Source organism: Cydia pomonella, chromosome 26 (genome assembly GCF_033807575.1).
Source record: "Cydia pomonella isolate Wapato2018A chromosome 26, ilCydPomo1, whole genome shotgun sequence".
Taxonomy (NCBI): domain Eukaryota; kingdom Metazoa; phylum Arthropoda; class Insecta; order Lepidoptera; family Tortricidae; genus Cydia; species Cydia pomonella.
Window position 1 is genome coordinate 11,306,021 of NC_084728.1, and position 10,310 is coordinate 11,316,330.

Sequence of the window (10,310 nt, forward strand, 5' to 3'; positions counted from 1 at the left end):
ATAGTCTGCTTTTTACTGTTAGACCATACAAACTTCAACTCCCTTTTCCCCCCCTATCGCCCTTTTCCACCCCCATTTCATCCTTAAATGGTGATTTTGGGTTGAAAACTATTCTATATCCTTTCCCATAACAAAAACTATCTACATACCAAATTCCAACTAAATCGGTTCAGTGGTTAATTGATTCCCCATACAAAAATCCATCTCCCTTTTTACCCCCTTAGAGGCAAAATCTTTTGAGTTTTTAATTTTTTTTGTTGTTTCTGTACGGATACTATTCCTCATGGACATGCAGTCTTTTCCTTTCTTTCTGTTAATTTCAAGGGTGCAATTCTGAGCTTAAATTAAGTAATTTTCTCAAAGACTTCATTTCGGAGATAATCAATAATGTATTTTTTTTTATACCCTTACGAGCGTATACACTTGCCTAAGGGCCTGTTTACATATTGATTAGTGTTTAGTACGAGTGTGTACATTTTCTACTAAACGTAAGTAATACTAGGATGATTGATGTCGAAATGACACTGATATGTCACAGTTTTCAATTGTTTGGTTGAATTAAATGTAACGCCCGTGTTACACCCCTATATGCAATATTTAACTACTTTATATATTTTTTTTTTTTTTTAAATTAACTATGCCATTTAATTTCTTTAAACATATTTATTTACCCATACCTAGAGTTAACGGAATTTAATAAAAACACGGGGTATAGATATGTAAGTCATAAGTATTAATTCGTCGTGTTGCAGCGCCCGCTGTTGTCTCCTCTGCTATGGCGTCGTCGGGTGGGCTCGGCTCGTGCTCGGTCAGGCTGGAGCGCCTGCTGCCGGCCGCGGCGCGGCGCGGCGGCCGGGCGCGCGCCGCGCCGACACGCCCGCGCCCGCACACAATGTCACCGCCACCATCTATCAATGTCACCATTGCGGCAAACGGTTCAGGAACAAGTCGGTTTTGAAGAAACATATACTCACTCACTTAACGATAAGACCGTCGAGTAATTCACACAACGATAGGAAACTTTATAAATTTCGTAGCACTTTTGAGTACATGAGTAGTAAGAAAGGAAATTTACGGAATCATCAGCCGCTACACACCGGCGACAAAACTTATGAATGTAAGTACTGTAATCACAAGTCAAATAGTAAAGGAAACATACGAAAACACGAAATGACACACACTGATGATAAACCATTTAGATGTAGCTCCTGCGATTACCAGAGCATTTTAAAGTCTCGTTTACAGAGGCACCTCATGATCCATACTGGAGAGAAGCCCTTCAAGTGTCGACGCTGTGACTACAGGAGCCGTCAACGAGCAACCTTACAAAGACACGAGGCGATACACACTGGTGACGCGTTTTTAAATGTAACGATTGTGAGTACAAGTGTACGAGAAAATCAGCCTTGGTGACGCATCTCATGACTCACACTGGCGAAAAGCCTTACGAGTGCCGGTACTGTGACTACAGGACCCGTCGTAGTGACACCCTCCGATCTCACGAGATGAGACACACTGGTGACGCGCTACTTAAATGTAACGACTGTGAGTACAAGTGCACGAAGAAATCGGCCTTGGTGATTCACCTGATGGTTCACTCTGGCGAGAAGCCTTACAAGTGTCGGTACTGTGACTACCGGACCCGTCGTAGACGATACTTACGAGCTCATGAGATGACACACACTGGTGACAAACCCTTTAAATGTAACTACTGCGATTACAAGTACAATCGGAAAGAAACGTTACGGGCTCATGAGAGGATACATACAGGTGACACTCGCTTTCAGTGTAACAACTGTGGCTACAAGTGCACGAAGAAAGCATACTTATTGGCTCACCTTATGATTCACACTGGCGAGGAGCCGTTCAAGTGTCGGTACTGTGACTACTGGAGCCGTCACAGCGGAAACTTACGAAACACGAGATGAAACACACCGGTCAAAACACTTTTGACTGTGGTAGCTGTGACTACAAGTGCAAAAACAAAACAAGACTGCGACTTCATCAAGTGACGCACACTGGATACAAGCCTTATGAATGCAGTAACTGTGACTTCAAGTTCAGTAAGAAAACAGATTTACGACGTCATCAATTGATACACTCGGATGAAGCGTTTCCAATGTAATTATTGCGAATACCGGCGCAGGCATCAAACTTAAAGAGACTATGAATATTCACAATCACTAGTAAACAGCTGATATAGCCACTGTCATTATCAATGTACGCGGAAGTATCCACGAACTCTCGGGGACTATTCAACAAATGTTCATAGTGTTCCGTAGCCAACACAAATGTAACGCAAATGGCAAAAACGGAACGGAACCATAGTTCCGTCATGTCCGTCCGTATGTCACATACATTTGACCTTGGAACTTAAGATAATTTGGAATATAGGTCTTTTTTTACCGGTTACTTAGTTTTTAAGTTAAAATTTAAAATATTTTATATTTATGAGCATATATTAAAGATATTTCAATTTATACGTAGCGCTCCGTAGACAAGAAAAATAAATCAGTAAATAATAATACTTATTTGCATTTTATTGATTTTTTTTTATGTAGGTACTGCGGTGGTTGGTGGTAGATCAGAAAACTTCCTGCCTGATGGTAAGCAGTCACCGAGGCCTGTGGACGCCTGCAACTCTAAAGGGGTTACATGCACGTTGCCGACCATAACACACCCCAAACAACACAGCATGAGGAACACAACACTATGAGTAGGGTCTAGAGTCTGTCGTGTCCCCTGCTGGGCGAAAATCTCCCTCAATTTCTCCGCTGATCTCTTAAGGCTTGTGCCGAAAAAAAACTGTAAATTTCAAGCCCCTGTAATTTTGTTTCTAAGCACGACTACGACTTTCTTACCGCGATAAAAAGTCTTATTACTATATCATATATTGCAATATAAATAATTATGATTTTACGCTGTTCGACTTTACACTGGTAAAAAGAAGAGATCACTGAAAATTGGTATTTTCCAAATAGCAAGAAAATTTGCAACATCCTACATGTCTGATTTCGAAACACTTAAAATTACCTCGAAGTTTCGTTCATTTCATAATAAACAACTAATTTAGTAGTTGTCTCAAGATACAAGAACAAGATTAGTTCAAGCACAGAGGCCTCGAAGCGGCAGGTCTCTAGGAACAAGTGACCCGCCTGAGCCCATCACAAAATCTAATAGAATTTGCGAAAACGAAGTATACGTTTCATAGTTAATCATCATAAAACTGGGGTAGATATACAGCTAAAATACAACGAACTACGATAAAAGTCAGTTCAGTTCTTTGTACGAAGGTTAGGATAGCTAAAGTTACAGAAAATGTGTTTTACTTAATTCTAGGCCAAGTCGAAAATCACACAATTTCCTTCGTATAAAAATCACATTTGGTAGTTGACAGAATAGAGTAAGAGCTCCAAATGTCCTGCTGTGCCGTTCTCTCGACTATAATTGGGCTCAAATCAAAAGTGTATTACATGAGAAGAATGAAAAAGCCAAAAACATTTTCAATTCCAGAAGGTGATGGGCTGATTCAGGCAAATATGAAAAACGGGTTCGTAAAAAGCTGCCACTGAATGTGCTAGGAAAAAGCTGCCTATCACTGCTATAGAAAAAATAATAAATAAATAGAACTGACAATTATCTAAATTAAAAGTAGCTTTTTATTGTAGTTATTCTAAAAACTTTACTTTGTCCGTTAAAAAACTGATGCGATTCAGCATCAGTTTTTTTCATTTGAAGTTTACAGTTTTATTTTTCGGTACATCCCTTTTCTACATAGTGCCACGCGGCCTGGGTACTCGTTCAATAAGGAGTCCATTTCATCCCGCCGTCGCCGGTGGGTCGACCAAATTCCCGATTCCAGTTTTCGGGCTCCCATTCCGCCTCTGGAATGGTCTTCTCCGAACATTAGGAAAGCATCTAAAAAGAATGTGCATGATTTATTTGCTGGCAGTCTAAAGGATTGATTTCTTTACATTATTTGCAATTTCTATTGAACACAGTGACACTCAGTGCCATCTATTGACGAGTAGATGAACTATGTGGCTTAATGCTGTTGATCACAGATGGCGCTAGTGGCCTTACAGGAATGATACTAGATTAAAAAAAACCGGCCAAGAGCATGTCGGGCCACGCTCAGTGTAGGGTTCCGTAATTACTCTTCCGTCACAATAAGCTAAACTGGAGCTTAAAGTATAGTAAATTGTTAACCAAGGGATGAAACGGTACCTTTCACCCGAGTTAAACAAATAGGCAAATTTGCATAATCAGTACCTAATTAAAGTAATCTTTTACTATGAAGGGAAAACTTTTTGCGATAACTCAAAAACAGCTAAACTGATCATGTCCGCTATAGTTTTCATTTAATGTCTTTCTTAAGCTCTACTTCCACGATTTTTTTCATATTTTTTGGACCTATGGTTCAAAAGTTAGAGGGGGGGGGGACACATTTTTTTTTCTTTCGGAGCGATTATCGCCGAATATATTCATTTTATCAAAAAATGTTTCTTGAAAACCCGTATTAGTTTTGAGAGACCTTTCCAACGACACCCCACACTCTAGGGTTGAAGCGAAAAAAAACTCACCCCCACTTTACGTGTAGGGGAGGTACCCTAAAAAAAATTAAATTTTTAGATTTTATTGTACGACTTTGTCGGCTTTATTGATTTATATATCCATGCCAAATTTCAGCTTTCTAGCACTAACGACCACGGAGCAAAGCCTCAGACAGACAGACAGACGGACATGGCGAAACTATAAGGGTTCCTAGTTGACTACGGAACCCTAAAAAAAGGCCTAGTGCGAGTCGGACTCGCCCATGAAGGGTTCCGTACCATTTATGACGTATTAAAAAAACTACTTACTAGATCTCGTTCAAACCAATTTTCGGTGGAAGTTTTCATGGTAATGTATATCATATATTTTTTTTTAGATTTATCATTCTGTTATTTTAGAAGTTACAGGGGGGGGGGGCACGATTTTTTTTTCACTTTGGAAATGTCTCTCGCGCAAACTATTCAGTTTAGAAAAAAATGCCTTTGGTCCGTTTTTATAACTATGGTTTTCGTAACTGGCTGCCAAAGAATTAATTTTTCCTATTTCATAATTAATTATCAACAAGAATTTACTTTCTGGTTTCGTAATCGAGTTTCGTAACTGGTTATGAAATAAGATTTTTTTTCTGTTTTCGCCTGGATTGGCTACGAAATATGAATTATTTTTCGCTGCTTCGTAATTAGTTATCAAACAAGAATTTATTACTCTTTTAGTAATCGAGTTTCGTTATTAACTTCGATATATTTTTTGGAAGTTAAGTTCCCCTTTTGTTGCCAATTTACCCTGTGAGTGACTGACTGGGTAAATTGACTACAAAGAGAAGAGAGCAACATCCAGGCTCTTTCTGTACCAATTTTGATTTAAAAAAAACATAGATACAATAAAAGTACCTACATAGATAATAGATAGCCCTACAGTAAATTAGAGAAAATAAAAATACGAATATTGTAAATCTTTTACTTAAATTTTCTAGATTTGTATAGATACAAAAGCTTGTCAAAACAGAGTACCCTTAGTAATAAAAGAAAATATGACCTAACTTCCTTTAACAAAAATATAATTTTCACTTCGTAATTATTCTTCTTAGTCTAATCTAATACATAAATGGAGAAATAATCTCAACGCAGTGCCGCTAGTTATTTTGTTTTCAACTAACTCTGCGACTGCCCTTTCAATCTCTTGATCGATTTCTTGATAGTTTTTATTTACCTTCATTGATCGCTTATAATTGCGAAGTTTAGTTTCCATTTCTAACACATCTAATATTTGTGCTATATTGGGATTCTTTCTTCCCACATATTTATTTATACGCGAGTGCCACGCCTCAACTGCGTTTGTAGTTCGGATTTTCATGTCTTCGCAGCACCACTTCTTAATAAATCCGATGTCTTTCATCCATTTCAATTGGTAGTACTATTCATCCCATAATCAAGAATCTAAATTCAAAATTAAATATTTGGTATCTAGACGATGGGACCCTTGGCGGTGAAGCGATTTCAGTTTTAAATGACTTAGAAAAATTAAGAACTGATTCATAGCTATCGGCCTATCCCTCAACTTCTCGAAATGCGAACTCTTTGTAACAGAGTCCTGCCCAAACAAAGAACGCACATTGGAACAATTTAACCAACTTGCCCCCGGAATCAAAATTATTACAAAAGAACGCTTCATCTTCTTGGCTGTCCCATCTTGGACCAATCTTTTGGAAATTTTATAAATACAAAAATTCAAAATTTCAAGGCATCTTCACAACGTTTGACTAAAATTAACATACATTCGGCTTATTGTATAATGAAACATTGTCTTTTTGTTCCAAAATTTACATACATACTTCGCGGATCACACTTTTGGAAACACCCCACTTTGATTTCAAATTTGGACAATTTAATTTTAGAAACTCTCACCACCGTCTTCAACATATCTTTTGGGGAAAGAACTTGGACCCAGGCTAGCCTGCCCGTTAGGTTGGGTGGCCTGGGCATCCGCAAAATTTCCAGCGTGGCGCTACCTGCTTTCTTGGCTTCGGTACACGGTGCTCAAAACCTTATCGGGAAAATTTTAGCCCCTTCCCTTGGGGTCCTGGAGGCTGCGCACTGTTCCGAGGCCAAGAACGTATGGTCACTAACATGCCCCAACACAGACCCACCTGTCAACCCATGCTCGCAAAGGCAGTGGGACGAGCCTCTCTGTCGTCTAACAAGGAACAGCCTCCTAGAGACGGCACTAAGTCCAACAGATCGAGCTCGTCTCATTGCGACAGCGGAGTGGGAGTCGGGTCTGTGGTTGCAGGCACTTCCATCACCAACAATAGGAACTTTGCTGGACAACTCAACTTTCCGGTTGGCCACTTGCCTTAGAATAGGAGCATCAACAAACATGCCTCACCGATGCCAATGCGGCGTCATGGTAGACAACCTAGGCCACCACGGCCTCTCTTACAGCCGAAGTGCTGGGAGGATACCTCGGCACGCCAGCATCAATGACGTCATCCGTAGGGCCTTTGTTAGTGCCAAGGTGCCGGCGCTCCTCGAGCCAAACGGCCTGGTCAGGGATGATGGCAAGAGGCCTGATGGAATGACGTTGGTGCCTTGGAGTATGGGACGGCCCCTTGTTTAGGATGCTACATGCGTAGATACCCTGGCACCGTCCCATATTCCAGGCACCAAAGTTGACGCTGGTGCGGCTGCATCCTCGGCAGAAAGCCTCAAGCGTCGCAAGTATGTCAACCTCGGCAGTAGTTACATATTTGCGGCGTTTGGGGTTGAAACCCTAGGGCCGTGGGGCCTAGCGCGCGCCGCCTCTATAAGGAGTTAGCAAAACGCCTTATAGAGGCTTCGGGTGACCAGATGGCTGGCCTGTACTTCGCCCAGCGGATAAGCATTGCTATCCAGAGGGGCAATGCAGCCAGCCTTCTGGGCACCCTGCCAAGCGGTCTCGATCTGGGAATTTTTTTTTATTTATAAGTTTTTAATTTAAGTTTTTAATTGTTTTTCCACCCATTTGTGTTTATTATAATTAAAGATTAAGTACTTGTTAAATATTGTAGTTTGATCATCATTTGGGGCTCTGTTCATCACATATTCGTATCCCTCTTTAACGAACGCTAAAGGTAAACGTGCTAAACCGCACAACGGGCGACATGACGTCTTTGAATTCTCGACTTCATATCGAGCATCTTTGCTTTACGGAAAAGCGTATTGCAGAAGTGAAAAAAGCAACCCTTCACTATGACGTCTGGAAATACGATTTGAATACCTTTCATAGCTGCTACTTCGTAATCTAAAGTCACTCTTGCTGGTTTCCAATCAGAAATTTGACTTTTAATTATCCTGAATAATATCTCATATGTTCTTACATTCTTATTTCGTACAAGTGCAAAAAATATTGGTACCACCTTTTTGCCTCGGCATCGAATCCATGTATAGTGTACAATTGTTTGAATGGAGGTGGGCATGATTTAAAAGTACCATCAAGAAAGAAATGCTGATAGTCTTTTATTATTTCTTGGGTATCCGGGGAGCCAAACACCAGGATCATATCGACATCATTGTAATCAGCGACAAGTAGGTATTCAAACTTAAGCGGCACAATTACCTCTTGAGGCGATGTAAATTGTAGTTTGGGTACGCCCAAGTGTCTGTATCTTTCACTGTACAAACCAGTTTTGATGTTCTGAAAATTAGGTATCTCGTCAAGAGAGTTCACACCTTTATCGCTAAGAGCAATCACCATTTCTTCGTATTGTTTCTGAATAGGATAGTTATTTGTGCACACTTTTTTTTTTTTTTTTTCAATTCACTGAGTTCTTGTTGAAATATGCACTTAGCTTCATTTGCCAAACAGTCAATGTCATGATCCTTTGATTTAACTATGTTATTTTCTTCATTCAGAGTTATGCTACCCTTGCATGCGGTTTTGTTGTAACACTGCCAAGATGTATTACGGTTAGAGTACGTTCTCCTTTTGTGATATTTGCGGCTTTTATAGAACACAGATTCGCCTCCTCGTTTTGTAGGAATGAACCGAAGTTCATTCGTCAAACGATTTGATGCATTACACTCAGAGGAATCAGCTATAATACTGTTGTATTTATGTCATGTACTTCGAGAATATGTTTTATCAGTTCCAAGAACACTGACTCATTTTCTACACCAGTTGATAAGAAAGTATAATTTTTGCGTTTAAATTGCACGTAATTTGTCAAATGAATAAATCAAATGACAAATGGGCGAAATTTTAAATGACACAAATGGAGTTTTTCTTTTCTTTATTAATTTCAATGAAAGAGGTTAGAACATTTTTGAAGTAACTAGTTAACAAAGGAGATCGATTAGTGCAATAAATGCTTTTTTTATCACACTCGCTCAATAATGTAAATGTGGAATTGCACGCATGCTTAGCGGGAACTATAGAAAAAGCATTTTCCGTAGGGAGTTATGAAGTTTCTAGTATTATAATTAACAGTTTTTTGTCTTTATACTTCATTTTTGTATCGCAAGTGTGATGAAAAACATTGTGTGTAACTCGGGGCGTAATAAATTAATAATTAATTAACATACGCCCCATGTTGCACAATGCTATTATTTTCCTATTTCTATTTCTATTTTCTAGTTGATTTTCCTACTTAGGATCACGTTCTTTCTTTTCTATCCTACTAGGAGAAAGAAAGCGTCCTAAGTTTTATTTTTAGGGTCCGTTACAATTTTTCAAACGCGTTGTACGGCGGTTACGGAATGGACTATCGAAAACAAAGTGAAATGTATGAAAATTTTCAGAAATATGCCTACTTTTCGTAGGAGGATGGAATCAGGTCATGATTATGAGTTGTCTTTCTTAAAAAAGGTGTGTATCGTTTTACATGAAAAAGGTACTAAGTGTATCACACGAAAATGTCCAATTATGAAATAAGAAAAAGTAATAAGTTTTGATAATTAATTACGAATGAAGAAAAAATACTCGATTACGAAAGCAGAAAGTGAATTCTTGTTTGATAATTAATTATGAAACAGGAAAAATAAATCTTCTTTGGCAGCCAGTTACGAAAACCATAGTTATGAAAACGGACCAAAGGAAAAAATGATATTAGGAACCTACTTATCATTTTTGAAGACCTATCTCTAGATACCCCACACGTATGGGTCTGATGAAAAAAGATTTTTCGAGTTTCAGTTCTAAGTATGGGGAACCCCCAAAATGTATTGTTTTTTTTTTTTTTTTTCTGTTTGTGTAAAAATCCTAATGCGGTTCCATAGAATACATCTACTTACCAAGTTTGAACAATATAGCTATTATAGTTTTGGAAAAAAGTGGCGGTGACATAATCGGACAGACAGACGGACATGACGAATCTATAAGGGTTCCGTTTTTTTTTTTTTTTTTTTTTTTTTTTTTTTGCCATCTGGCTACGGAACCCTAAAAACCCTAACAAACGTCCAGTATAAATAATAATAATAATAATAACTCCACGGTCGATTCGGCCACAGCGACTGCTGTCAACTCCGTTTCTGTCTCTGGTATGCTTACAAAGTGACTGACGTAGCCGATCTTTTCTGTTATTTAACTTTTTGGTAAGGAAAAATTTGAGTATCTACAATCATGGTCACCCAAAAACACAAAGATACAATACAACACAATTAACAAAGATTAAACATCTTTAACCGTTATGATAGCAGTTTGATTATGAACAAAATAAAATGTCATACTTGAAAGAGATACGAATTTTCAAAAGTAACCAGGCTTCGATGACATTCAATTGC